We start from the raw sequence: 24046 nt of genomic DNA on the forward strand, positions 1-24046 counted from the left end.
TCTGCTATCCTTACATAAAATGTTGTTGGCTTGGTTACACTTTCACACATGAATAAGCCAGTTTGTTACAAGGCACCAGTTCAGGTAAGATGCATGTGTTTCTACATTTCTAACACCTTTTCCAAACCTGCAATGTGCTCAAAATATAAACACATTCAATGAGTTTTAATAAAGGAAGAGTTGACCAGACACAGTTACAGACGGCGAAACACAGTCAGACACAACTGTGCTCCTGTCTGAACAAGTCATCCATTAGGAGCCAGTGTTTTGACACCAATCCTTCAAAAGAAAGGGATCTATGAAGATGAACGACTGCCCCTCCGAGGACATCCATCAACACCTTTTAACATCTGTCTGTGCACGTTCAGCTGAGAGAGACACGGGGAGGTGCACGGTTTAAAAATGGCTTTATTTCTTTTTTTTTCATTTCATTGTCTTTCAGTCATAAGTTGTTGGGTTTTTTTTTATTTCATAATCTTCTGCCCTTCACACATCACACTTGGAATAGCTTGTTCAAAGCAGCTGTTGTCGCCTTAAACAGCAACCTGTGGCAGACTATTAATCATCAAAAAGCAGCTGTATTTGGGATGTCTTCAGTGAGACATCCCACCTTTTTTTTTTCCACAGATAAATGCAGCAGTATGTGACTCTCTGAGCTGACGATGTTTGCATCAGTTTAAACATTATCTCAGTGTATCCTGAGAGATATCGTAAGATGCACTGAAAATCAGAAGGGGCTCTCATATGAGAAGTCTTTGGTGTCAGTGCACTCAGCAGAAATGGCATTTTGTAGGTTACTGAGCCAAATGATTACAACTAAATTATAGATATATGAATTCCCAATGTTCTTATCTGCGTGTTCACTGTGCATTTACTGCATTTCATCATCCCTGCATGTGGCGACGGAGAAAAGCCACTGTTTGTTTACTCCCAAACAAATGGTTCATCCGGCGAGCTCACTGCTCACCGATACTATTCACGCACCGCCACTCGGCTGTTGTGTAACAGGGTGTGGCCGCCTGAGCACGCTGTACAGGTGGCAAATGAGACAAGACAGATGAACGTGTCAGGGGGAATGAACGAGTGAATGTGGGACAGAGTGGGAGAGCCACATGTCCAACGTATTGGTCCATTTATTAGAGACAGCTGTGGAGGCTCCTCATGTACTACTGTGAATATACAACACACCTCTGTCAGCTTTTTATTTTAGCTCTTAAAAAGCAAAACCATTAGCTGTGTCATTTTTTCATTATTTTTGGTATTTGTTTAGTCCAGGGCATTCAAATCAAATTCAAATTGAATCAAAATATACTTTATTAATCCCAATACAAATGGAGGTATCCAGCAGTGCATTACACTACACTAGCTTTAGAGGCCTACATTTAATTGTTATTCCAATCATTTTCACTAGACATCTAGCTGTTCTTTTAAACTCCTGCAAGCATATTTGCACGCAGGTATGGGTTTGATGATGGTGACATCAAATAATAGTGAGATCTACCCCTGTTTTCTCTTTTGGGCAATTGAACACATCTTAAAATGAATGAGGTTGGATTTTATGGATCTATAATCCAAGTAAACCATACTCCTTCCACTCTGCACAGTGGGTCTTTTTTCTGCAAGAATAATACTTGGTGCTTGATTCATCCAAGTAATTTGATTAAAAAACTTCCATTTAGGAATGTACAAAATACGAGTACAAAACAGAAATAAAGAAAATCTTAAAACTAGATTTTGATACAAGAGCCCGTTGAAACAGGATCTAAGAATCAGGTAAATATGACCCACATCAATATCCTGATAGTTCCTTGATCAATTCGTAACGCATCTTCTCAAACAACAACCATCAATTCCAATAATTAAACCATCATTTAAAATAACAGAATGATATTTAACAAGTTTACACGCTCAGACCTACACATTGCACTTATGCTGTACAGTCTTGTGAACACTTTGCCTACAAAGAATCATTCCCCCTAAACTGGACAAAAATGAATTAAGGAGGCTGATGGTGTCATGAATAACCTCACAAGCATTCAGGAATAGCACTGTAATCGCAACACTGTCTGTCTACACAACAGGTTGTTGTTTTCAGGTCTTTCTGTATTGACTTGTTTGTCAGTAAGGAAGTGTTCCTCCCTATAAATAACCACAACGCACCAGATCATGACTTAGGATGGAGCTTTGTTGAGAAGTGGCCGCCTGCCGTATGCAGGATGTCCATCTGTACATAGATTAGCTATACCCACTTCAGGCCGTGGAGGGTCACAGGGGGCAGGTAGTTTGTAGGACAGGTCATTTGCAAGACGAACACAGAAACAGGCAAGTGAGCATACATGCTTATATTCACAATTACAATGACATGGACTTGAGTTTTTAGTTATTTTTTGGTTTAATTTTGTAAAGACCTCCAGTTGTTTTACTTCCTCCCTTTGTCTCTGTTTCCCTCCTCTGTGATTTCCTTAATTATTTTCACCTGTGCCTTGTGACTCACCTGTGTCTCGTCTCCCAAATCAGTTAACGCTGCATATTTACTCCTGCGTCTTCCCGTCTTTTGTCAGTTTGTCCTGTCTCCCTTTTCCAACTGTTTTGTCTTGTGGATTAAATGCCTGTTTGCCCATCTCATGTTCACCTGTCTGAGTCTACTTGTCTATTTGTGCTTTGTACTTTTGGTTTTTGTACTCTGCTTCTCTCCTGTGCACATGCCTTTTGCCTGATTTGAGTTTTGGATTATTTTTTTCCTCTAGATTAGTTTTTTCTTTGTTCGACCTTTTAATTTTCCCTTGATTCTCCAACTGTCTTGTATTTACTCCATACCTCCTTGTTAAACAACTTTAGTTTGACTAAAATGTCTTTTTTTTGCCACAACTTGCCTGCCTCTGTGTCTGCACTTGGGTCCTATTTTTTAAATTCATTGTGACATACGACCAATTTAGAATCACCAATTAATTTATAATGTATGTCTTCGGACTGTGGGAGAAAGCCAGAGCCCCTGGGAAAAACCTACAAGGACAACATGAACGCCACACAGAAAGGCTCCATCTAAATAGTGGTTTCGAAAACAGTGTTAACAACAGCAGCACCATGTTGTTGTACACTGCGCCCTTTATGTTTCTAGTTTTTGGAGTGAAAGTGGTGAATTTGGCTACATTTTCTAACAAGAGAAATTCCTGATTTTTGTTTACTTGCATTTAGTTGCTGCTTTCAAGTCAGCACCCAAGACAACTATGGCAAAGAGTACCTGTGCATCGAACAACATGGACATTTAAATGCACTATCCTAGCGGTACATGTGAGTCATACAGATGACTTAGCATGTTGCTAATGGTGTTTAAATGACGGCTACATCCTGTGGGTTGCACTGATTTAATTCTCGCTTATTCCATCAAGAAAGTATTTATTTTTTTGTCCTTTTACACATTTTTTTCTCTCACGGACATGAATTGCTCAACATCTCTATGCTGTACCTGCAGTACATTTGCAGTCTATACGTTCTGTTTTGTTTTTCCACCTTCTAGTCATCTTTTCCTAAACAATCAAAACAACAAAACACGCTACAAACCCTTTTGGCATCTTTATTTGTGTGTGTACAGAACGCTTTCACTAATGCCTCCACTCTACTGTGTCACTACGTTCACGCTCTTTTCAGCCGAGATAAAATATGTCAGAGGACGCTTATTCATAAGCCAATTTGAGGGCTTAGGGACACGGTAGATAATAACAGCTTAATCATTAAAGACATGCTTCAGAGAACAACAATCAGCTGTTCTGAACCAGTGAAGCTATAGTTTCTCCACTGCCGTCCTCATTTATGTCTCCTGCCTTGATAAGGTTTGTCTGTGCTATGGCATTGCTTTGATTTGAACCTGCTCCCTCTGAGGGAGGCCGCGGTACAATAGAATTAGCCTGGTTTAGTTCATTTTACTCCAGATCTGCCCTGCTGCTGCCATTGGCTGGCCTGGTCTGGTTTAGCCTGGCCTGCAACCTCCTCTAATCAGATAGCCGTGTAAGGCCAGGTGCTTTCCTGGCTCTCCGCTTTGACTGCTCAGCCAGCCACACTGATTCACTTTATTCAGAGATAAGAGAAGGACTAGTGAGGGCCACTTACTGGTTAAATGAATAGGAGTGGGGGAGCCCACATCTCAACCAGCATAGCTTCTGATTATTTCATGCAATATATTTGTGCTTCAGTGCTTGCATTTATTTGCATTTCTTCCATAGTCATGTGAAAAATGTATACATTGCATGGACATAGCAGGCATTGTTGACATATTTGGACAAGCAAGCATTTGATTCTCTTTAAAATAATTCCTACAGATGAAGGTTTTAACAAGAAAAATGAAACAGAAATATGAATAAATGTCAGAACTTTGTGAAATTTTCCATAGAATTTCCAGTGAAGACAATCGCAGGTTTGCAAAGAGGTTTACACATATTACAGTATTTATAGGGTCATCAGACTGGCAAAAGGGACCCACAGATAAAAATTCAGGAAAAGTTTCAGGATCACAGGGACACCAGGAGACTGTGGCAGTGGATCAAATATGTCACAGACTACAAGCACAGATTGCAACCTGTGATGACAACACTGACTTCCTGAATGAAGTCAGTAACTACTTTGGACGTTATGAAGCACTAAATAAAACTCCAGCAGCAAAGGAGGTGGTTCTGTCTTTTGATCCAGCTGATGTCTGTCGGACCATGAAAAAATTTACCTACAGAAGGCTGCAGGTCCAGACTATGTACTCAAGGGGTGTGCAGAACAACTGGCACAGGTCCTGACAGACATATTCAACACCTCCCTGGGTCAAGCAGTTGTGAACTTCCTGCTTCAAAACGTCAGCCATCATCCCAGTACCCAAAAAACCCTCCATCACCACTCTTAATGATTACCGCATTGGCACCCTCACTCCCATAATCCTGAAGTGTTTTGAAAGACTAGTAAAAGAGCACATCACCTCCATTCTGACTCCCACATTCAACCACCACCCATTTGCATACCGTCCGAACTGCTCCACTGAAGACGTCTTATCTATTCCTCTCCATTTGTCCGTGGCGCATCTGGAGTGCAAAAATGCATATGTCTGAATGTTGTTGGTCGATTTTAGCTCAACTTTTAACACCATAATCCCACAGCTTCTGATCAACAAGCTGGGCCCACTGGGACTAAACACCCCCCTGCAAAACTGGATATTGGACTCTTTGACAAACAGACCTCAGTTTGTGTGTGAAAGGAACAACAGCTCAAAACCCATCACGATAAGTACGGGTTCTCCACAAGGATGTGTGCCGAGTCCAGTTCTCTTCACCCTCATGACTTATGACTGTTGTGCAAAGTTCAGCCAAAAAAGACATCAATAAATATGCTGATGATACAACAGTGGTGGGGCTCATCCAGAACGAGGATGACACAAATTACAGAGAGGAGGTGAGACTCTTCACTGACTGGTGCAACAACAATAGTCTGATCCTGAACGCGGAGAAAGCCAAGGAGCTGGTGATCGACTTCAGGCCATCCCCACCCCACACACCCATTTACATCAAGGACACTGATGTGGACATTGTGCAGCAATCAAAATTCCTGGGGGTTCATATCTCCGACAACCTGACCTGGACTCTGCACACATCCTCTCTGGTTAAAAAAGCCAACCAGCACCTGCACTTTCTCCACAGGTTAAAGAGAGCCCATCTGAGCCCAGTTGTCCTCGTTAGCTTCTACAGAGGAACAATTAAGAGTGTACTAACCAGTATCATCTCTCTGTGGGATGAGAACAGCAGCCTCTCCGACAGGACGTCACTGGAGAGGGTTGTGAGGGCAGCAGAGAAGATCACTGGGGCCACGCTGCCAACCACTGGTAAACTGGCCGAACAGCGTCACCTGTCCAGGGCAAGAAGGATAATCAGGAACACCTCACACCCCTTCAACAAATTATTTTCCCTCCTGCCTCAGGTAGACGGTACCGCAGCCTGAGGTGCAAAACAGGCAGATTCAAGGACGGCTTTTACCCAACCGCCATAAGACTGCTAAATACAAAATGTTAGAATAGAACTGTGCAATATACTGTAGCATCTGGTAGCATCTTCATAAGTGCAATATACATTACTTACTGTGTATACGTGTGTGTGTGTGTATGTATGTGTGTGTGTGTATAGATAGATAGATAGATAGATAGATAGATAGATAGATATTATAGTTATATATAGTTATTGCAATATACCGTAAAATGTTGTAGCATTTCCATATGAGCAATATCCTTCATTTACTGTGTACCGTATTTTCGAGACCATAAGGCGCACCGTATTAAAAGGCGCAGTCTCAGTTCCGGGTGCTATTTCTGTATTTAACACATACATAAGGCGCACCGTATTAAAAGGCGCAGTCTCAGTTCCAGGTGCTATTTCTGTATTTAACACATACATAAGGCGCACCGTATTAAAAGGCGCAGTCTCAGTTCCGGGTGCTATTTCTGTATTTAACACATACATAAGGCGCACCGGATTATAGAGCGCGTGCATGGTAAAACATACCTGTACTAGCTTAAAACATGCATGCTAGCGTGTGTTTTAAAAAAGGCAGCGGAAGCAAAACTGAGTTCAGTTGTACTTTATTGAAGTATTTAGCAATGTTTTCACGTTGTTTTTTTGATCAATCCTCATTCACAAATCCATCAAAGTCCTCATCTTCTGTATCCGAAATGAACAGCTGGGCTAGTTCTCCATGGAACACGCCAGGTTCCCGCTCGTCATTGTCAGAGTCAGTCTCGTTGCCGTGCGGCTCCTCATAAATGATGCCGGCTTTTGCGAGAGCTCGAACAACAGTGCAAGCAGACACGTTAGCCCAAGCATCCGCAATCCATTCACAAATTGTGGCGTAACTCGCCCGGCGCTGCCTCCCAGTCTTAGTAAAACTGTGTTCGCCATCTGTCATCCATCGCTCCCACGCCGTTCGCAACTTCACTTTGAACGCCCTGTTTACACCGATGTCCAGCGGTTGGAGTTCCTTCGTCAAGCCTCCCGGAATGATAGCAAGCTCCGAGTTCATTTGCTGCACTTGGTTTTTCACAGCGGCTGTGAGATGGACGCGCATGGAGTCACAGATCAACAGGGACGGTGACGCCAAACCCATGTTGTTTTGCATAATGCAAATACCGGCACTATATACCAACTGGGGGCGTGTCTTTAGCGTCTTCTTTCACGCCCACACTTCCCCCTTTAACGTTCTCATGCTGTCCTCTGTCACGTCCACCTTTTCTCTATATAAGCAGCGTGTCAGCAGGAAATGTTCTCAGTCAGTCTAGCGGAGCTCATCAAAGTAACACAACAAGATTTACACATTTTGGAACTCGGTGCACACATAAGGCGCACCGCATTATAAGGCGCTCCGTCCATTTTGGAGAAAATTTAAGACTTTTAAGTGCGCCTTATGGTCGCGAAAATACGGTATATATGTTGTGTAATATCCTTATTTATTGTGTAGATGCCATTGATGACATCCGCTTCTAGCCTTCATTTCACGCATCCTTTATTCTGTTTTTATTCATATAGTGCATCGTAATTTTGTCCTGTATTAGCATCTGTGATGTTAATTATTGAATGTCAATAAAGGAGTCTGAATCTGAAATGGTTTCAATGTGCCACATACAACCTGAAGCTAGTCCACAAACTGTATGTGCTCAATTTCCCATTCAGATAATTAACTTAGGCAAATATTTGTACAAGTATTTATCTGTAATATTAATATCCTACTACAACAACACAAGATATTTTAAAACTATTTTGAACAATTTGTAATTTTGATTTGGGTTGTAATTTGTAATTAATCCATAATTTGTGTACATATGCTGACTGGCAAAAATTAACGTAGTTGGAAAGACTTCCTTACTGATGTGTTTGAATTTAGAACTATAAATGATAAGTCAACATTGGAAAGATGATTTGGACATTTGCAATAAATCAATTCCAATAAAATACAATGGGGGGAAAGGGTTTCCATGGTGATGCAACATCCCATTTCTGGTCCCTTATGTTAGGGTCCTTTTACATTTCCCCTATTGGTGCCTGAGTGAGCATTAACCTTGAAACACATCTATTAGGCCTATTCGTAGTTCTCTGCATGTATCCTACTTTTATGTAACAGCAATAACACTGTACAACATCACCTGTACAGTCATCTGACGATAAGCAGAAGAAGCTTCCAAGAGTGTGTAGAATGTAAATAGAGCAATCAAAACATTATTGCAAATTATTGCAAATGTACACATTTACACTATCTGTATACCTGCCTTGTGGGTCTGTAGTTCACACATAGCTCTAGTGACAAAATTATCTTCCTTTTAGGATTAAAACTAATCATTCCCCAGTCTGAAAGCCACGCAGCTCAGGTTACCATGGTGATCTGATCAAAGGGAGGCTGCCTGTGGAAGTTAAAATTACTAACTATATCACTAATTTAAGTTTTCCTAACAAGATTTTGGAGTGCACAAACTTTTGCCTGGTCTCATCATGCAGCTTCAATTTGGTCACTATGGTAACCTGTAATGTACCTGGACCAGGTTATAAATCAAAGCATACAAACAGATCCTAAACAGCCAAATGATCATTCCTTCACAGTTAGATATGGACAAAGTAATAAAACAAAGCACAGCTGAAGTGAGCTCAAGTGGAACAAACAGACTCAAAGCATGTCAGCAAAGTGATCATCTATTTTATCATAGGAAGATTTCATAAATATCTGGATAGCATAACACGTTTCCCACCACTCTGGTTATTAGGCGGGACTCAATTAAACAGCTGGTAGGTCTGTAGAAGAAACTCAATAGTTCTAATGAAAGAAAATTGCTGTTGCATTGTGTACGGTGTAGAAATGTACATGAGGAATTTGGTCAGTGTAGTCTATCATTTTCAGTATTCTATCACTACAGACTGACTTTATCAAAGTAAAAGCAACATATATATTTATATTTTGAAAATTCTTCTTTATTGCAGAACAATCAACATGTTAGATATCCATTTCTTTCTCAAAACTCAGAAAAAAATGCATAAAAGTATAAGGGATTGTGCCAACATTTTTTGATATAACATGTAATTTCCTAAATATTAGTTTGGATTTCCCTTTTGCAACGTGAAATACAAAGTCCCTTTAGTCAATGCTCCCACTGAGACTGCTCCTGCAGCTGCTACACTCCTTTATCATAGTCCACTAGCTATAACATGTGACATATTAAGAGCAGCTTTTGTACTATGATGATCTATTTAAGCTCCCTGTGTTGTTGCTGCTCTTTTGCTCAACCGTACTGCTGCTGCACTGCACCTCAGGCATCTCAAGCAGTTTATCCTGATATGTACAAACCAGCAGATTTAACTAACCGTTGCTACCACAGCTGCTGCTACTCCTCTTCATACGCAAACTCATTAGCCCACAGCAGAGTCCTTTTACTTCAGAAATGCTTTGTGGATGGAATAATCAATAGTTTATCATTGCTGAAAACATCACACACAGACATTATGCAGCGGTTTAGGAGAAATGTGCACCAGAAAACAACATACTTTTAAAGGCATCCAAAAAATCAAAATAACATAAATTACATATCATACATATGTACAAATACACACTACAGTATGTGAAGGTTTAACAGGGGAGTAATTGAGAAATGTGTCCCTTGATGGAATTAAATTCTCACAAAATCCTCACTAATGCTTTTTCGGCTCTGATATGCTGCTGCAGCCGTTTGGGTGTTTTTTATCACTATTAAACAGTTTGCATACCTGCTTGTTGCCTGCAAATCTCTTTATCTCCGTGGCAGCTCGTTTCAAAGGTCCTGCCAGGAGGACACAGACTTTAAAGACAGATTGTTGCATAACCAATGTTTAAAATGTGATTATGACCAGATGTGCACTCAGATTGTATCTGAGGCAGAGGATTTTGTGATATCACACAGATGCATGTTTTCAGAGCAGAGCTTTACATCCTCCCTCTCAAAAGCAATCAGTGCATCATCAAATTTCTGCCATCTGGCAAAAAAAAAAAAAATGTTGGACCTACTGTGTGATACAAACTAGAATTACCATCTTGCAGTTTTATGCTTCCACCAAACACCCAAGTTGCAGTTTATATCCATGTCTGTCCAGATTTATAATACATGCAGTGGAGACTTTGAAGTGTGTAAGTTTGTTAAGAGAAAGAAAGAAAATGAGAAAATGTTCCCGTGCTGGGCCAATAAAGGTGATTGTGATATGAGTAGAACACAAATTTAAAGCCATTACAGAGAACGATGCTTCAAATATGGATGTTCCTCCGCTGACAAATCCTAAAACTGGGAAGCTTCATACAGATCTTCCACCTGACAGCACAGAAGACAGTCCCAATCACCACTGAGTCAAACTGGGCACCCAAGATCAGTGTCTGCAATTCAGAATGCAACCAAATGTGTAATTCAGTCATAATTTCCTTTCTTATTCCCAAATTACAGCATTAAATAATGTGATATTCACATGAACGAGGCAGATGGAAAACCCCAAAATATAATGCCTGTGGCCACAACTGTTGCTGCATAAAAAGAAATTATTTCAGTAGAAACATTTGTGTACCGTGCATGCTTATTATATAGACATGAAGCACTGTAAGATTCTAAAATACATTTTGTGGCTTACAATCTCACCAGAAAATGGGTGTAATTAAAAAAAAAAAAAAAAAAGGCCTACCAACCACAATTGTGCATGCCCAAATGCAGAAAAGTAGTGATAATAGTGGAGAACAGAAATAACATTTGATAGATTCTCCTGTTCTGAGGCCTTAGACCAAATCAATAGCAAACACATACAAGTTCCCAAACCTTTAATAGACATAAACCACTCAGCCCCAGTGTCAGCTTTGCCAAGTGCACCTTTCTGAAGGTGTTTTTCTTAACTGCTGCCAGAAAGGCTGTTGTCCTATATAAAGGACAGGCAGGACTGTGGTCTTAGTACGTGCGGAGGGGCTTGTTTGATATGAATACAGTGGTATATAAAGGCAGATACAGGAGTGTAATTATATCTAATGGCTGGAAATGCTCCTGTTCAAGACATCTTGGTGTATGATGTTTGATTATGGGTGATCATTTTCTGCTTTTTGGTGAAAAAGCACGGCATCCAGGTCCCGGGCTTTACTGATGATAGTGGTTCAGAACAATGGGCTATTGAAATGCATTGTCACTACTCCGGCTTAAATGTCAGAGGATAAGGCTGGCAAGAAATCCAGGGCTACATTTATAGTAGAAAAGCAAAACTAAGAGCAGTATGATGCAATAAACCAGCCATGAGAAGCATTTTATTATTGAATCGACAATAAAGTCTATAGCCGCACACTGTAATTACAAAGATGTAAGTTTCAAGTAATTTCTTCCTGTCAATAATCTCCTAATTATGGCCTTAAACGATAATATAATAATATATCTTAAAGTAGAGCTGTCACATATAAAAAGATCCCTGCAGTGACTGAAGGGTGTGGAAGAGTGAAAAAGAAAATGTCAGGGTTTGTTTAAACCTTAATCCCACAAGTACACCTCCATATTCAAAGGGAGAGCAACAGTAAGTAAATACAGTGAGTAGAACACAATGTACAACACGTGGCCTGACTGACAGCAGTAATGAAAGACATATCCAAGCCCTTTACTTAAGTGAAAGGAAGGAGAAATACTACACTGTAATAATACAAATAAAGGTCCCATACAGAAAATGTTACCACTATTAGCAAAAAGTACTTGCAGTAAAAGTCCAGAAAAACTGACCCTGTGAGTGCTGCTTTATTATTAATTATATTTTTAAATAGTTGTTTCTGGTACATAAATATATGACTAGAATCTGGTTGTTTTAGTTTTAGTCTATGTAAGAATGTTGCATGATTTATGTAAAGATTCTGTCTGGTCATTGATTAAACCCTTGAAATCTCATCTTTGTGTATCAGAAATACATATTTAAATTTTTTTTCCTTCAAAATAATCACTTCCTGCCTTAAAATTACTTAGACTTAGCCCAAGAATGGTGACTTCCTTTATAATGTGCAGGTCTGTGTAGGGGGCTCCTCTATTTTTCCCTACCCATCCAAACTTGCTGCAATTCAAGCACAAAAGCTCACCTATAACTCTGATCAAGCACTGTAAAACTCTACACAATGGCAAGTTCTAATATTGGAGTGATTCAGCCATACATGTTGGAACCGGTAACCAACGCTCTAGTGGAAAGAAAGTGGCCCCCAACAAGTTGTTGAGTTTTACTCATGATGTGTGTTCTAGCATGCAAAAAAACCCCATAGTATCAACATGTTAACAAGGTAAACAAATCACTTGAACTATCAACCAGAGGGGTCTTTTAATGTGTAGGAGAACATCATATTTGGTAATATGAAATTAAATATATTTGCACTGATCCACCACAACATAAAAACCACTGACTTTAGATCACCAGTGTAGATCAAGCACCTACAGTGCAATGTTGCTGCTGAAAAGCCTCGGGTCCTGCCGTTCAAATGGATGCTATATTGACACGTGTCACCCACCTAGACATTGTAGCAGACCAAACACACTCCCTGCGTGTAAACAGGTCTTCTCAATGGCAGCAGCTTCCTCCAGCAAGACAAGGTGACTCCCTACACCCTAAAACCTGCTCCGCAACAGCTCAAGGAACACTACAATGAGCCCAAGGCATTGACTCGGCCCAAAATCCCCAGATCCCAGTCTGATAGAACATCTGCAGGATGCACTGAAACAAGCCTAATCCATGGAGGTTCCACTACACACAGGACCCAAAGGACCTGTTGGCAACATCCCCGAGCCAGACACCTCAGGACACTTCCCATCTCCATATCCTGACATGTCACAGCTGTTTTGGTGGCATGAGGCGGCCCTACACAATAATAGGCAGGTGGCATTAATGATGTGGTTGAGCACTTTATATAGTCCAGTATCAGAAATTTGCCACCTAGGGCTTTACAATCTGCATGGCATACAATATTGTTGAGAAATGCAATTTAAAAAAACCCTGACTAACAGAGGAGGGATTCCTCTCCCAAGATGGATAGATGTGTCATACATGCCACATGTACAGAGGAAAATGAGCAAAATGACAACATGGTCAATTAACATTACAAAATAATAGATAGACTATAAATACATATGAAAATTTATGAAGGAACGTGTAAAGAATCTGCCAGGTGCCACCAAACAGTAAGGCCCTGAACTGCTGGATTTACTGCTAGAAGACCTAGAGAGGGGACAGATTATGCAAACACACCTTTCACACATAGAATAGAAGAAAGCAAACACAGAGGGAGAAAGAGGCAACATGCACACAAGAGAGAGAGAGACTTGAAGAGATGATGAAAGTGTGGAGGATGAAAATTCAGATCTAGAATATCCGGAATGAGGCACAGAAAGTCACAGCAAGTCACAGCATGGAGAGAAATCAGAAGAGGCCTGATGGTCCAACTCAGAGAGGAGAGGGAGGAAGAAACAGAGGGGAAGTAAAATCTAAATGTCCAGGTGCTCAGGTTTTACCTAGTTACTATAGTAACTACAAAACCAAAAACTAGAGAAGTTAGCTTTTCCAATAAATTATAGTGGGGTCAAGGTAGAAACAGGCCATGAAATGAAAATATTCATGAATAGTATATGCACTTCATGTTACAATACTCAAATAAACGTCCAGCATCACTATCCCAGTGCTGACTGATAGGCAGGACCATCTGCTTCTTCTGTTAAACATGTACATGAGCGTGCAACACAGCTGAACTGTGTATAAATATCCTGATTCAATGGATTCTGGTTTGCTGATTTCCTGACTCCATAAGCCAATCTATTATACTTTAACATCAGCAATACATTTAGGCATAATACCCTCTGGAGTACTGCTCATAAGTCAATCTGTGTATCCCAGTTAGCCATCTGGTTGACATACGGGCTTCCAGAGCCACATAAATATAAACAAAAACTGACTTTGAAGAATTGTCCCAAATGAACACACAAGGACAATAAGGCAGATGATTTACATATTTTAAGTAACTTCAGAGAGTTGGGAGAAGGTAAGTTCCCTGTCTGACTTGAAGGGGAAATCCACTGATTTGTCACATCATAGTTTGTTTACAGGTGTTGGGGAGCAACTTTCTACCACAAGAATGGAAAAAAAGTTGTGAAAAGCTTTTTATGACTGCAGATAAGGTCGTGATCAGATCAATTACTTCAGATGAGTCAGTGCTGGTGGAATCTGAAAACAGCAATACTGTAATAAAACAAATCTTATGATGTGGCGTGAATATATAAAGAAGATGTTCCACACAAATCAGCAAACTCTTAAAGGTGACCTGATCATTTACTTGGCACAAGTAAGGCAGGAAACAAGCTGAGAATCATCAAACTGCTTCCTTTAAAGTTCAGGAGTTACTGTCAAAGTGTGTAACTTTAGGTTGGAAGGTGAGCAAATGTGTGACGCTCTCAAAAGACATAAAAGAGCTTTTATTTTTTTAATTAATTACAGAACAGGGCTACATGAAGGCCTTCTTGAAGAGGCTGCCCCTTCGTCTGTGGTTCATCGTTGGGGCTATTTAAACCTACAAAATAGAGATTTCTTAGAAAAATCAGGGATGCAACGTGACAGTGGGTTCATATTTTAAGATACAAAGTAGCTGGCATCTGTTATTGTGCTGCTGCATTATGTTGAGCCCACAGTCTTTGCTCTGACTGTACAGTAATTTTCTAATGTAGCTGCTGTACTGGATCATTCCATTTCAAATCATCACATTTTAAAAACTATTTCTGCTTGATCATGTCAGAGTTGCCTGAAAATATTAGAGATGCATCACATACTTAAACAGATCTTTTTCTTTTATTTTCTTTTTTTAAAAAAAAACTATTTTCTTACTAAAAGTTGTATTGAAAGTTGAAATTTTAGTGAAAATTGAGGCTATGTTTAAATGATACTGTCTAAGGAACTATTAGAAATAAAAACCTGAAATATTTACTGTTTTTTCTGCAAAATCGGACAAGTAGATTAATCTCTGATTATGGGTGAGTAGAAATCTGAAAAAAATAATTAGAGCCAGACTCCAAAACTCTGTTCCCCTTTTGCTTTTGTTAGCGTTTATCAGGAAAAGACCCAAGTCCTGACAAAAACACAGCAGACAGGCTGTGCAAAAAGACCAGACAAAGTTTAGTGAAGGAACTTACTGGGGTGGTACAGATGAATGAACAAAAGGCAGCTGGTAACCCAGGGAAGAATAAATCAAAAAATAAAGAAGGTAATCCAAAAGAAAACTAAACTCAATCAGGCCAGAGAACAGAAGGGAAACCAACAGGAGGGCAAACAGGGCAACCTGACAAATACAGATGGAAAGACAAGACGGGTGTAAACACTTAGAACTGACTGGGGAGACGAGACACAGGTGAAACTTATCAGGGCAGTCAAAAAGGAGGGAAACCGAGACAAAGGGAGGAAGCAAAAACACAGGCGACACACTAGGACAGGGATCTTTACAAAATAAAGCAGGAAATAAACTGGACAAAATCCAAGACTGTGACAGCTTTGTATTATTGTGACATGCAACTACAAACGGTTCACAAAATATTACCAGCTGACTTCTGCATTATCATACATGTGCTCAAAAATGGGATTTTTGTTGTTCATAATTCAACTCACACATAATCAGAAATCTACTTGTCCAGTGTTACAGTTGCTGAATCAACACCATGATAAGAAAAAACTGTGAAACTACTGGGCTTTTATTTTTTAATTATTTACTTTTTTTTTTATTTTTTTTATTTTTTTTGTCTGCATTTGTTCTCATTGTTTAACTCCACAAAAGAGGTGTCAACATTGTATGAGATTGATGCATATTTTAGTCTTGCAGCCAAATATTTTAATATTTAGTGCATGTGTGTGACCATCACCAGCCCTCCCTGAAAGCTAAGCAGATATTCTTTATTAGAATTCCCTATTATGAGCCAGGGAGGGCAGTGCTACACCTCAGTGATGTGTGGGGGAAACAAAGACTGGACAGGACGAACAGGACGAACAGGATGAAAAGGGATAGAAAATAACAGGCGGTGCTATTGCAATTAAAGATTGTAAGGTGGTGTGTTATTCCCAACTACTAACTGTCCATCAATAAAAAAAAAATTGAAAAAAGAAAAGAAAACCAAACCAACACAAAAGAAAAAGAGATTCAATAAATAAATAATTAAACAAACGGTACTGAGCACCATAATTGTGGATGTCTTGATAGTATAGAATAGAATAGAATAGGCCAGAAGAGGATACTAGTGCAAGAGAGAATGAGTTTAGGGTTTTTATTTTTAACAGCTGGGAGAAAAAGTGGGCAGTAAAAAACAAACAAACAAACAAACAAACAAAAAACAACCCAACCGCACAAACATATCACTCTATCTATGTATGTATGTATATAAAACCAGGTTGGCAATACCATTGTTTGCAAATTGCTCTGACATTTTGCCTGATTGTAATGTCAGCCCTTCAGCCCTGTATCTGCACTGGAAGTGATCCTACATGGGATGTTGATTGTTTTTGTGCATTTTGAGCCTTTCTCAACTTCTCTTGTAGTGCATTTTTAAATTCATTTTTCTAATATATGAACAGGTCATTATCCAGCCAGCAAGAGCCTGACTTGCAACATATTTGGGTTCAGACTTGGTCAAACATGTCCTGCTGGAGCTCCAGTTCATCTGAAGCAAAGTGAACCCTCTGCAGGTGAAGGTCAGCAGAAAACAGAGGAGGCCAGACCGGAGACGTGAAAGCTGAGGACACCTGATGAGTTTGGCTGAAAACTAGTGGACGCTGGCTGGTGGAAGACCACAGGAGAAGACTTGCAAAGGCTGACAAGTGTCAGTAGCACATCTCTAACAGGCAAGTAACAGGATTAACAGGCTGGAAATCAGTTGGGAAAATTGGGCTGACAACAAGGGAACTCACCAGATAGAGAAAATGAGTGAGATATTGTCTTAAATAACCTACTGAGCCATGAAAAGTAACTGGGGAGCAATCAGGAAAATGCAAAACAGGCGGGGCTGTGAGTGAAATCACTTCAGTCAACAGAGGAAACAATCACTGTTATGCTCAACTCAGAGTGGTATTCCTCTCATACTACTAATCCTCCAAAAAAGTGTTAAAAGAAACATTCCCAGATTTGTAATAGTCTGTTTAAAGAAAGTTTACACTGATGTAACACTGTGTTGTGTAAACACATAATCTGCATATTCTGTATGCTGTATCATTGTATTTTTGTTACATCTAATACACATATGTTCCCCCGCTTGAATTAAGGTTCTTGAATTAAAATGTTACAGAGGAAGAAGAGACTCTCTCTCTACCACTGTTTTCATATACAATTGCTTCCTCCCATTTTTCTGAATGATGCATCTGTTCTTGGCAAAACATCCTTATAGATGTACAGATTTATGAGTATTCACTAGTTTCATATAAAACAATAGTATACTCTTACAATAAGCTCATATCAGGCCTCTTTCATTTTGGCCCCCTTGGTGAAATACACTTGACGTACTGCACATCTACTTATAAGCTGGATTTCAGGGTTATAGGAACACTGAGATAAAACTAATAATGACATATTTGTTCGGCTAATCACAAAGGCCAGATAAAAACAAAGAGGTCTGGAGAGATAGATTGACAGATTTGTGTCAAGGCTGATGGGCATATGTTCATTTTCTTCTTCTCTATCAGAGGAAGAGCAGTGCTTTTGCAACCGTAACCCCTCATAGCCCTTCAATCCAGACCTCACTCCTCCTATCAGCTCATCTGATTTGCTTTTCACACACAGTTTTGCCTGAAATAATTTAAGAAATCAAAATATTCTTGGAGTCAAAGCTTAAGTCTATCTCTACTTCTCATAATGAAAGTGGTGGGCAGTAGATGACTATATCTATTTTTGTTGACCATCCATCCATCCATCCATCCATCCATCCATCCATCCATCCATCCATCCATCCATCCAATGGAATGCCTTAAAGTTCTTTCAAGGAAATCCAAAGACATTCCCAGACAGGATGAGATACGTAGCCCCTCCACAGAGTTCCAGGTTTACCCCTGGGTCTATTTTCAGTTGGCTGGAAAACCTCCAAAGAATGGCACCCTTATTAAACCACACAGAGCTCATGACCACAGGTGAGGGTTGGAACATAGATAACTGGTAAATCAAGAGTTTTCCCTTCCAGCTCCCTCTTCAGTCTGGCGCAACACCCATATTACTGCTGATGTTGCACTAATCTGACTATCCATCTCATTTTACCATCACAAGATTCCAAGATACTTAAACTCCTTCACTTGGAGCAGCAACCAAACCCTAACCTAGAAAGATCAAGCCACCACTGTCCTTCAGAGAATTCCTTCACATTCAGCTGTAAACTTCCCCAGTATGCACTGAAGGTCATGGTCTGATGAAGCCAACAGAATCACATCATCTGTAAAAAGCAGAGATGGGAGCAACCTTGGTGAAGTCCAACACCCACCAGAAGTGTGTTGGACAGACAAGAATAGAAACTCATCTCTGACTTTGATTGTACAAGAACTGTGTGATTCATAACAATGACCCTGATACCCTGCAATGCTTCCCACATGATTCTCCAAGGCCCTGAACACATGTGGACTGGATGGTCGAACTTTCATGACCATCTCAGCAACTCCACAAGGGCAAAGAGCTCCATGTCCACGACAGAATCTACATTTTCCACCTGAAACTGAGGGTTAATGATCATTTGGAGTCTACTTTCCAGCAACCTGGAATAAGGTTTCCCGTGGAGGCAGCACAGTGTAAAATACCCATAACAGCCTCCAGTTCCCCTTTTTTGAAAATGGGAACCACCACCCAAGTCTGCCTGGGCACCGTCCCCGACCTCTAGTGTCTCTGTGACACTAAAGAGACATTTCAGCCAAAAGTAGATACTGTTTGGTTTAGTTTTTGTGTTTTTGAAAGATTGAATGGACACACTAAGTGTAAGTATTTGAAGTGCAGTATATTACAATTACATAAAATCTGTCACCATGACAAAAATGAAAAATGCTGAATGTCACTGTTGAGCCTCTCAAGAATGTTTTAAGAAACTGATGCGACTGAAGATATCTCCAGAATGTTGGCTGATTTTTTAAATTCACTACAAAAAAAATCAAACGAAAAAAACTCAATGGCATTTTCATTTCAATTGATTTCCGTTTCTCTATTTGCAATTCATGAATTATCTATCTATCTATCTGTCTGTCTATCTATCTATCTATCTGTCTGTCTGTCTGTCTGTCTGTCTGTCTGTCTGTCTGTCTGTCTGTCTGTCTGTCTGTCTGTCTGTCTGTCTGTCTGTCTGTCGATCGATCGATCGATCGATCGATCGATCTATCTATCTATCTATCTATCTATCTATCTATCTATCTATCTATCTATCTATCTATCTATCTATCTATCTATCTATCTATCTTATATTATGCGATACATATTACAAAATGATTACAAAAAATCTTTGTAACTAACAAACTGGGGTAATATCAAAACATCACACCCAACTTCACAGCATATTTCACATTAATGGACAAACCACAGAGGCTCAATTTGAGCAGGTTGATGGAATTTTTCGTTCAAATAAAAGCAACAATTTGAAGGATTTTGGTTTTGCTGAAGGCTGTAATGTTTGTGCTTCCTGATTGAGTTTTAAAAATGCAGTCAAATGTTTGTGTTATTCTCCAAGCACCGCTTAAGTAGCATACATTTTGCTCAAGGATCTTCAACAGCATTTTTCTTCTGCTAATAAACTGTACACTGCTGCTGATGATGATCAGTGAATACTTCTGTGGAATATTTGCACTGATGCAAAACAACACAAAAAGGAGGTATGAGACTTGAAATACTGTATGAAAAAGGATTTCAAATGCAGCTTTGGAGCGACAAAGACAATCATTTCTGATTACATCCATTATTTAATGTGCTGTGTTGCACTTTTCCATTAACCTTCAGTCTTGCAGCACCACATTAGTGGATAAAGTTGATTAAAACTTTGATTTAAATTTTCAATTTTTCTTTCATGCTTTCAAGCTGGTTTTGTTAAGTTTTGTATCTTTGTAAACTAAAAGATTTTAATAATTAAAGAAGAATACACAGACACAGACACACGCATGCAGTCTGAGAGAATGTTAAGATTTACTTAAACTATACATTTTTTTATGTAGCATTTATTCAACCAGGTTAGTCCCATTGAGATCAGAGACTTCCTCTACATGGGAGACCTGGCTAAGAGAGCAGCAGCATAGTCACAATAAAAAAAGCAGTAAACAACAGATAAAATCAGCAACATTAGAACTTGCTCACAGATAACACTTGCACACAGACAAGGCAGACTGTAATGATTTCACCAGAACTTTAAACTCATTCGGTGAAACATGGGCTTGAAGTTGAAGTTCAGATTGTAATTTATTCCAAGCATTAGGTGCAGAAAACCTACATGCTTTCTTGCCCAGTTCAGATCGTACTTTGGGGACGACAAATTGCAGCACATCCATAGATCGGAGATTGTGACTTCCATGTTTTCTTGTTAAAAGACAAGACAAATAGGAAGGAACAATACCCAGAATTGTTCTGTAAATAAATACCAACGACTGAGACGTAGGGCACTTAAAGATGTCCAGTTAACTTTAGAATAGAGTACACAATGGTGAGTAAGGGGACCACATCTCATCATGAATCTCAGTGCCCCATGATACACATTATCCAGCATGCTAAGACAATTAGCAGAAGCCTTCATATACAACACATCTCCATAGTCAATAACAGGCAAATAGGTTGCTTCCACCAGTTTCTGTTAGTTTTTATTCTTCACTATATACTGAATGTGCTGCTTAAAAGACAAATGGTCGTCAATTAAAAATCCTAGATATTTAAAAGTAGATACCAGCTCTATTTGTTGACCATTTCTCATTAATATTTTTCCAGACAGTGCTGATCTCACAGTTTTTGAAGTAGTAAAGAACATACATTTTGTTTAGTCTGCGTTTAAAGCAAATTGCAGATGACAAAGTTGTTCCAGTATTGTATCAAACGCAAGTTGTAAACACCAAAAGGCCTCGGCAGGAGTGGGTGCTGCAGAATATTTGACAGGGGACATAGCATGACCCCGAGAGAAATAACCTATGTAAAGTTTATTTTCTCAAGATTTATAAACATGATCGAGGGGTACAACCTGGGAGGGGCTGCACATTTCCAGTGTTAAAAAATTCTAATTCCTGCCAATAATGATGCAAATGCTCAAGCATCCTTGTTGTAGTTGATACCTGACTGAAACATGAAGGATAAATGCTCCAACGTCTGGCCTGAAGCTTCCCCCAGTGGCTTTGAGAGATATTCAAAAAACTAATAATAGAAACTGAGGTCAAAAACATGAGTCCGGTGTGCTGGAGCCTCGTAAAATCAATCTTGTCTAAATTAAGATGTATGTCTGAGAGTTTGGCCTTTTAGTTGAATTTACAGTCTTGCAGTGATTTGTGAGGTGTTTCTATGTTAGTTTGAAGATCTCACACACTGAGCCTTTTTCCAGCCCTGTGATTGTGCTTAAAAGATGTTTAGGAAGAAAACATTTCCTATGTTGTTTCTGGTTCGTCCAACAGGCTGAAACAGGAGCTGGATGCAGACAGAGAGGAGCCTCATCGTCAGACTAAAGACAACAGACTCTGCTTCCCTCACATGTCCAGCAGGGCTTTAAATCTATCAGAGACTGTCAGATTGGAATCACACTGGTTGCCTTTAGTCCATTTCTTACATTTCTCAATATGAAGCAGAGAGGCTGATTATCAGCTAAGTGTTATGTGGCATTGCTACCATTTTTGGCTTTTTGTATATAGCAGTAGGGGCTTATTCTCAATTAATTGATTATGTTGGGATGTTAACTTAAAATGCCTCCTTAACAACTGACCGGAAACGTATTGAAAATGTGGGGAAAATCCTCTAAAATGGCAGCTGTTTCCCCTCCTTGGCGTTGAAAAGAGGAAGATTTTCTCCTCAGAGGAAAAGTGAACGTTCTAATATTTATTTACTCTTACTGTCAGTCTGACCTGTGTGTCTCCTCTGTTTGGAGAATTGTGTTTGACTGTTTTAAAAGGATGATTTGCGTGAAAGTGCTAAAATAATGACATTATATTTTTAGATTCATCTCATCCCAGCTGTTCTATTTTTTTCATCTGCTTTCACAGCTTCTGTAATTTCAATGCAATTTCAGGCTCTGATTGCTCTGTTGCTTGAATGCTAATCATTGTTACTGTATAACTTGTTTTCTATTTGCCTCTTTATGCATTTAAGGAAATGTAATTTTTTTTTTTTCTTGAAGAAATGAAAAAGTTAAGAAGGGTCAGGAAACAAATTGCACTCTGGAGATGCACAAAAAAACCAAAGTGCAGTGATTCCTGCCTCTGCTGGACTGTGTTATATAAAACAACTCTTCACAACACGGCTTCACACACAGTTTTGGTAAAATTAAAGCAGCTTCATGTTTTTTTTTTAACATGAAAAAGGTTCTGTGTCTCAAAACATGGTCATTTTAACTGGAATTAAAATGAGAGTGTCAGTTTTACATTGGAAGTCTCTCTCAAATTCAATTGAAATATCAATAATACAACTGGAATCCACAGAACTATTTCAAATATCACCCCCAGAGCACCAACAATAATCACTGACATATTCCTTTAAATGTCCAAACTCACTAAGGTCAGCACTGACTGATACATTTGCCCACCTGGGGGCAGCAGACATGAAACATATCTTCCACTGAAATACATCATGTACTTTGGCTCTTAATTTTGCTTTTGTTTGACTTTGTTGTTGATCTGTGATAAACTGCTGAGGAAAAGATTTGAGTCTTCAAGTACTAAATGTGCTATTGTGAAATATGAAGAAAGAAAGAAAGAAAGAAAGAAAGAAAGAAAGAGAAAGTTGCCTTTACATCATCTGTGATCTTTCAAAAACTGCATCGCTGTCATTTAAAGCTTTAAATGTGTAACTGACCTCTTCAAAATATTTTTTTAAGAATTTGTGGACAATAAATCAGCACCACACATACAGGCTTCATGTGTGAACGTGTTGTTTACACTCGGATGAACAAAGATGGTGCAACAGACAAATCACTTTATCTGCTCTTAAAATCAGGCAGCTGCTGCTGTCAATATCAATGTGGATTTTAGTATCAAAATGAAAGTGGCCAAAACTAAACACACAGACAGTGAGGAGGTCTGTGATTTTATCTTCTGCTGTGTAAAAAGCAACAAAAATCATCCCACCTTTTCTTTTAAAATGTGTTTGGAACAGGTGTACAAATACCATCACTTAAATTATTTTTTTTTTAAATTAAAAAGCTACAACAGTCATCAGAATTGCCCTAAAGAAGCAACTCCTTTGAAAAAATGAGTTTTTTTTTTTAAAGGTGTTTTTTGTTAAATGAAGCTCTTCTAAAGTCTAAGTTCCGTAATGCTACATTTAAAAAAGATTTTGTGACATTTAAACCAGTTTGACACCATTTGCGATCTAATGTGCATTTTGCACTAGTGTGATGTGGAAACTTTGAAACAACTTTTTGGTAAAAGGACTGTTAAGTGTTCCTTTTAATTTGTCACAGAAGGAGAAGTAAGAGCACTTAATGTAGACAAAACTAAATCATGCATTTTATGTCTTTAAAACATGTTCAAGGTGATCTTTAAGAGTCAACTTCAGAAAAGAAATCAAATTTTTGTGCGTTCAGAATTTTTCTGGGCCAAAAAATCTCTTTTTCCAAACCTTTATCGTGTGTTTTCATGCTTTATCAAGGTAAGGGCATAACAAATAATTACAAAAATGCATAGAAAATAAATGTTGTCGCATTTTTATTCATTTATAATTTCTGACTGATTTCTGGAGGCTCGGTGTGAAGGTGAAAAAGACTGATCTAGGTGATATATTTCACTCCATCTTTGAGATAGTTTCTTTATTTTCTGGTTATTCATAAACAGTAATGTTCTGACTATCAGTAAATTTTAATAATTGTGTAATT

At 39.1% G+C, this 24046-nt stretch overlaps 1 protein-coding gene across 1 annotated transcript in view; it reads right to left on the reverse strand.

The window, feature by feature from the left end:
- Positions 1-5861: 5861 nt before the first annotated feature.
- mical2a (microtubule associated monooxygenase, calponin and LIM domain containing 2a) overlaps positions 5862-24046 on the reverse strand; it is a 56911-nt gene continuing 38726 nt past the window's right edge. Inside the window, exon 24 of the mRNA XM_055013101.1 lies at positions 5862-5877. The gene's annotated coding sequence lies outside the window, so the exon portion shown is untranslated. The remainder of the gene's footprint in view (positions 5878-24046) is intronic.

This window comes from Amphiprion ocellaris, chromosome 1 (assembly GCF_022539595.1).
Source record: "Amphiprion ocellaris isolate individual 3 ecotype Okinawa chromosome 1, ASM2253959v1, whole genome shotgun sequence".
Taxonomy (NCBI): Eukaryota; Metazoa; Chordata; class Actinopteri; family Pomacentridae; genus Amphiprion; species Amphiprion ocellaris.